The 6966-nt window shown below is 41.3% G+C and overlaps 1 long non-coding RNA gene across 1 annotated transcript; it reads left to right on the top strand.

The window, feature by feature from the left end:
- Positions 1 to 1596: 1596 nt before the first annotated feature.
- On the top strand, positions 1597 to 2524 carry LOC146678025 (uncharacterized). Its single transcript, XR_014912168.1, has 2 exons — positions 1597 to 1682; positions 2278 to 2524. It is a non-coding gene; the product is annotated as an uncharacterized LOC146678025 (long non-coding RNA).
- The last annotated feature ends 4442 nt before the right edge of the window (positions 2525 to 6966 follow it).

Below are 6966 nucleotides of genomic sequence, written 5' to 3'. Positions count from 1 at the left end.
TTTCTGTGACGGGACAGAAATGGCATCGTGGTTCAGCAGCAGCTTGTAGGTCAGCCATTCACAGAGTGAAGAGCAGTCACACGGGACTTGTGCATACAGATGTTTTAGTTCAAGCTGACTGAAAACAAGCACTTAAGCTTTCATGGATGAAAATCAGCACCATGATTAGCTAATGCAGGTCAGAGGTGTTGCATTAGTATACATGATGGTGAGCTTGTCCTGACAGGAGCCTGATCTGTTTGCTATTTCAAGGATACTAAAACCATAACGCTATGTTACCCAGAGGTGCAGAAAAAAGCGCTCATTAAATCAAACTAATGTAATCAGCGTGTGAGTGGGGAAGACTCGGCACCCACAGTTAATTTCTTTAGTTTTTTTCATTAGTTTTTATTAGTTTTTGTCTTAGTTTTAGTTGGCACGGGTGATATTTGACTGACTTGGAGCACATCTCAGCATCAGGGCGCTTCGCTGCACCGAACATTATCCATAATGTTCTTGAATTACTGTAGTTTCCCCATCATATTTATTGTAATTCTTCCCTAATCTCAACTATAATCCACATCCCTGTTTGAATTCACAGAAAAATGTCAAAATGATGCAAAATGCAAAAAATCTCCCTTACTTCATGCTTCATAACCTTTTTAAAGATCTCAATTTTAGCACACAGCTCGTAGTTTATCGTTTGTTACATTTCTTTATGAACTGTAATGAACAAAAAGTCCCATATGTATGAAGTACAAATGGTAAATGGACTGAGTCTTGTATAGTGCTTCTGTACTCTCCCAGAGTACTCAAAGCACTCTATACAACATCCCACATTCACACAAGCACTGTTTCTATGCTTTAACTATCATTCACATCATGTATTGGAGACTTGGGGTTAGTATCTTGCCCAAGATACTAACCCCATGGTTTGATCCATGTCTGGCATGCAGACATGGATCAAACCACCCTCCTTCCAGTTAGTAGGTGACCTGCTCTACAGAGGCGGATGTAGAGAAATTTTCTTAGGGTGGCAGAGAAATCAAATGGGGTGGCAAAATCAAAGCCTTTTTTTTCAAACACATATGCAGGTGATTACATATGCTTAAAATCATTCAAATGCAGTAAGTATACATGCTTTTCATATAAATATAGTCTATAACTTAATTATTTTCTGTAGCCCACATAATTAAACATGTTAGTTTCACATAAAATCCACATAAAACGTGAAATTTGATCTTATGTACTGTATAGCCTGTATAATAAATAAATAAATATGTAGCCCAATATGTATAAAATCCAGAAAGCTACACAACATGGGGCGATGTTGTTCGAAATGTGCTCTGGTACAATCATACACAGCAAATTCAAAAGTGTTAAATGTTTTGGTGTTAATAGTCTTCTTGCAAAAGTAGAGTTAATTTTACTCTAAGCAGAGTCACATTCTTTTAATGTAACTCTGAGGTGTAAAATGATAGTAGTTAAAATCAAGTGTTAAAAATGAGTGTTTCTCTGTCAAATCTGGAGGTGTTACAATGGAAACATTAACTCCTGACCTCTTAACTCTGAACTCCTAGAGGGGCTATGACACCAACAGAGTAAATTCACAGACTCCGCCCTCAGCACGGCTCCAATTGAAGCTGAAGTGAAGCCGTTTCAGAACATTTTGCTCTACATATTTGAGTTGTTTGCCATGCTTGGTAAGTCATTTTTTCAAAGATTGTTTCAATTATTATTATGAGCTTTTACTTCTGTGGCTCTTTGGAGTTGAGACAAAGCTGTGTGAAAGGCATTAGCCATGTTGCTCGCTGATAGCATAATATTCTGTTTTAGCTAGCTGAAAGGTATTTTTTGTGGGCAAATACCACAGCACTGAAAAAAAGCTTGCATGTGAATTTTCAGTCAAACTTTTGGTCAAATACACCTAAAACAATGTCTAGAATGTGAAATGTTGGTATAATGGTGCTACTTGAAGCCTGAAAACGATCGCCCATAAAATTTTTTAAAAAAAAACGAGCAAACAGCAGTAGCTGACGTCCTGACTGGGTTCTACGTTAGCATTTAGATCCCTCCAGAGTTTTGTGTACACGGTTTAGGTAAAAATGAAAAAGGTTGAGGTTTTACATTTAGTTCAGTATTACCTGTTGCCTGTGTCTTTGTCTTTTGGGAAAATACTTTACACAAGTAATGGCTCAAAGAGGATTCCTTTTTTTTTTTTTACTGTGCTGCAATTGTTTACTGGATTATTTGTGCCAATAATTAGTGTCAACTAATTTTTATTCAATCTCCACACAGGATATGCTTGTGAAGATGGAATATGGGGGAGAGCAGAAGTGCGTTGAAGTTCCACAAAGTGATGAATGAAGGACATGCATATTGTATTGAAGAAATAAGTGATGAGAATGCTGTTATTTGCATTTACCATGTCAGACCTTTTGATAAACAAAATTCTAATGAAAGTGAGAACATGTATACTGTTACATCTTTCAGAAAATGTTTTGAAATTGTGGTGCACAGTTCAGAATAAATGTTTTTCAAAAACCATTGCATCTTTTTAGTAAATGTTTATTTCCAAAAGAAATTTCTAGAAGTTCAGAACAGTAAAATTCCCGCTTTTTAGAATGAATTAGAAGATAACTCTTACGTAGTTAAACTAAAATACTCTTTGAGAGTTAATATATAAACTCTTAACACCAAGTGTTAAATTATCAACTCCAGACAGATTTGGTGTTTAACACTAAATCAGAGTTAACGTACCAACTCTCCAAAAAGAGTTAAATTAACACTCTCTGGTGTGGACCCATATAGACACTTTAATAGTGTTGAAGTCAAATCCGACAGTGTTTATTTGGACATGCTGGATTTGCTGTGTAGGCATGGCTTGCTGCTGAAAACAAGAAAAAAGCCGGTCCTGCTATGGGCTGAACCATTTGTTAAAGGTGGAGGGGGGTAACACTGTGCAATAAATTCATTTGTAGAATTTATATTAACTGTTAACTGCAACTGCACTCAAAGTGTTAATGGTATCTTATTTTAATAAACAACACTGTCATATGCAAAACTAGGGTGGCACATGCCACCCCATGCCACCCTTCTAGATCCGCCCCTGCTGCTCTACCAGCTGAGCTACAGCCACCCCGTACAAAGCATCATAAATAAACTGACAAATGTATGAAGATAGTTATCATGTAAATATGCTACCTAATACAAAGTGTGAAAGCAGTGGTGTAAAGATGCAGTCGTTTGATACACTTTTCACAGTTTTTATTTCATTTTTCTGTAATTCAGTACGGATCCAGTACTCTGCTGGGATAATCCTGACATTCTGGTTCACAGTAATCCTGATCCCAACAGCACAAACTGGAGATTTATTCTGGATTGGATCTCGACTTTATTACCTGATTCTATAAATCTGTTTTCAGATCCTATCGGATTGGAATAATCCTACCAGATGACTCTTGTGCCCTGGGTGTGTGGCGCAGATTAGAGCCTGTCATATGCAATCATATCGCAGATTTCAGGTAGGAGATGATCCCTCAGCTTTACCGTGGCATAGAATTTACTAAGAATGTCAAAGCTGACCGAGTGACCACTCCACACCCCGTAATTAGTCCGATATGGCCTTCACATGGGAGGGCTGAGAGGAACAAAGGCCAGCAGTCAGGAGGAAGATGGAGCATTGGCTGAGAGGGTGGTTTGTGATCTCTGAGGAGGCAGCTTCACAGTGGCAGGGCAGAGCCAAACAAAGTGCGACAGCCTTCCTTGTGCACAAATCTTGTCAATGGTAATTGATCGCCGCTGGTCACCCGCATAGGACCTGGGACGAAATCAAGTGGCTTCTCCATAAAACAATGTCAAATATTGATGATATTTCTCTTCCCTGGCTGCAGAACGAATGGCCTCATCCTCTCTGTAGTTTTGATGAATGTTTGTTATTGTCTTTCTCTTGTCATTTTCACGGCTGCTCTCTCAGATGGAGCGCTATTTTTTCTGCATTTTTACCACCAAAACTCCCACGGCCTGACCCCGCAGGCTCACTAACTACACATTAATCTGAATTTAAGTAAAAACTTTGGTTTTCTGTGATAAGTTGTGTGTCAGAACCTTTCAGATTTTCAATAACTTGCTGCCACAGACATGGTTTTTAAAGACAGATATCCCTTTCTGTTATGACAGCCTTCCCCTCAGACAGGAGACCAAAGGCACAGCGCCATGCCACAAACGAACCCAGTTTGCCACCGCAGCGGCAGAATCTCTGAGACATTTGACTTGGAAATACACAAAGTGAATTCAGGGCTTCTCCTCTCTGCCTCTTTTCATCTGTCAACATCTCTCTCCCTCTTTGTAAGAAAACAAACTATTCTCCCCCCTTTTACTGTCTGTTTAAACTTGCATGGCCCCCCCGCAGCCGTCCACAGTCTATTCCCTCATCTGTCAGAGCTCGAGGTCTAAAAGCTCATCTGGTTCACAGTTTCACTTCACAGAGTGTTTGTGTGTTTGTCAGTCCACCCTCTCTGAAAGGCAGGGGGGGGGGGGGGGGGGGGGGGCACACACCATATGGCATTTCTGATGAGTGTCGGGGGGGACAGTACATGTTTTCTGTGATGATGGAGGTGAGGGGGGCAGAGGCGGGGTTTTGGAAAGCACGCCGAAGATGACGCGTGCACAACGAGGCCAGCAGAGCCACGTTCTGTCAGACTGTCAGAAAAACAGGCATCAATTATTCAGTCCACTCGCTTTGGAAAAGGGTGTATCTGTGCGCACGCACGGGGAGGTCGGACTAAACGGCAGACAGCAGCGAATCAGGCAAAACTCTGGTCCGAGGGGACTTTGGCGATTCCCACCGTGTACCGGGGGTGGATGGGTGGGGGGCTGTGATTGGTGATCTTTAAAAAAAACAAAAGCACATGAGGTCGTCAGGCGTAAAAAAATCACAGTGATGACGTAGACTCATTACAGAGTTAACTCATAAACCACGTTAGACATAAACTGATGATAACAGATATATTGAATCGTCTTTTTGTAATATTTAGGATGGCATTTCATGATTTTTTTAAATAAAGATACACTTTACACAAACAGTAACAATAGTTATTGGTATGTTTATCCTTTATCATCATTGTACACGCACAACGGCATTATGGGACGATGCCACCTTTGTAGATCGAGTTGAGTATTTAGTTTCAGCCCATGAAAACCCCAAGATGACAATGTTCGCCACGACAGGCCAGGGACCGCCTCCAGGGTTTGGGTGTGATTGCAGACCTGACACCTACCCCTTTGAACACTCATGATATCAGCTTGTTCATGTCAGAGTGACCAACACAACCACATTGGCTGACTTGTGCCGATTGGTGGTTGAAGAATGGGATGGCAGCTCACAGCAGTGTGTGACCAGCATGAGGAGGAGGTGCTGTGGCTGTGTATGGTTCTTGCACATGCTACTGAGGCGCCTACCTGCTAAATGAATAAACTCCTTAAATGCTTCAAGTTGTTTGGCATTGGAGATTTCATGGGCAGCGCCCACACACTCAACTCTGCTGCTCAACCCACAGTGATGTGGGTCTGCTTGTCTTTACAAACAGGGGTTTAAGGGGAAACACACAGGTTTTCCAACAGTATGAGAGCTATTGGTCAAAATCATCGTTACGACAAACAGATAATCTAAAAACACAAATGTTACTTTTTATGCTGCATTTATTAATATACAATCAAACTTTTACACTGTGCATTCTTCCATTAAGCATATGATCTGACAAATCCAGTGGCCCCTTCTCCACACACACACACACACACACACACACACACACACACACACACACACACACACACACACACACACACACACACACACACGCGTTGCTAGGACACAAGCATTAAGTGTAGAGGAGTAAGATGTCCTGTTTGTGCAGTGTGTGTGTTTAAGTACTCACTCACATTGTGTGTGTGTGTGTGTGTGTGTTGGAGTGATAACCCGCCAAGGAGACTCAAAAGCAGCAGCTAATGGACTCCGACCATGGAGTACTTGTCACACAAACATTTCTGCTGTCACAGCAGTTTGTCACACATAACACAATGAGACACCACTTACACAAACACTCGCACACACGCACGTGCACACATGTGTGCGTGCACGTCCCAACGCAGCGTCCCAGAGCAGCCATTTGTCCCAGCGTGCAAAGCGAGGAGAACAAAGGAGGAGAGACAGTCATGTTTTCACAGTTGTTTCAGCAAATCTGATGTGACAAAGTGAAAAGAGACTTCTTGGCATCACACTGCTCCAGCTGAACACACATGCACACCCCACTGCGAGCGTGCACCAGGGTGAGCCTGCGTGTGTCGGTCAGAAGTCGGTCACTTTGAGCCTTTAAAGCTTGATCACAACGCAGTTTGTAAGGAGACACATGACATGTTCATAGAAATATAATTTCAGGACAGGCATGTGTGTGTTTGTCATGCAAACAGAAGTGTTCATAATAAAAGTCTGCTGGACCTCAGAGATGCTCAGTCACAGTTTCGCGTCAGTGAAACTTGATCAGGCCCAGAATTTTCACACTAACTGTGACCACAAGATTTAATTCACACCAAATTTTATATTTTTTAGTGTCAAAAATTACAAAAACAGGACGACGCTAATGCTTTCTCTTCTTTATTTTTAATATTTTTTGGCAAATATTTCAAAAATGAGTTCAAGGAGGGGACACGGTTATTTATCATATGGTTCATGAAATACTGTGTTATTTTAAATGGCATTATAGGGTTCACCTGCAGCACTGGGGTCACAGGTAGCACCGAGGGAAGCAGGTACTTATTATTTGTGCAGCATGTTTAAAACCAAAGCCTTTCAGAATAAAATAAAACTGAATAAACAAGTTCCTAAAAAATGGACCCTACAGGAATTCATTACATGAAAAAGCTCGACGGCAACCATTCGTCCAATCACAGCTCCAGAAATCAGCAGCTGAATCTGGCCTGAGGTCACAC

The sequence above is a fragment of the Rhamphochromis longiceps genome, linkage group LG1, assembly GCF_057381845.1.
Source record: "Rhamphochromis longiceps isolate RC_006_pf linkage group LG1, R_longiceps_female_GT1.1, whole genome shotgun sequence".
Lineage (NCBI taxonomy): Eukaryota > Metazoa > Chordata > Actinopteri > Cichliformes > Cichlidae > Rhamphochromis > Rhamphochromis longiceps.
This window is presented reverse-complemented; position numbering and strand designations above follow the sequence as displayed.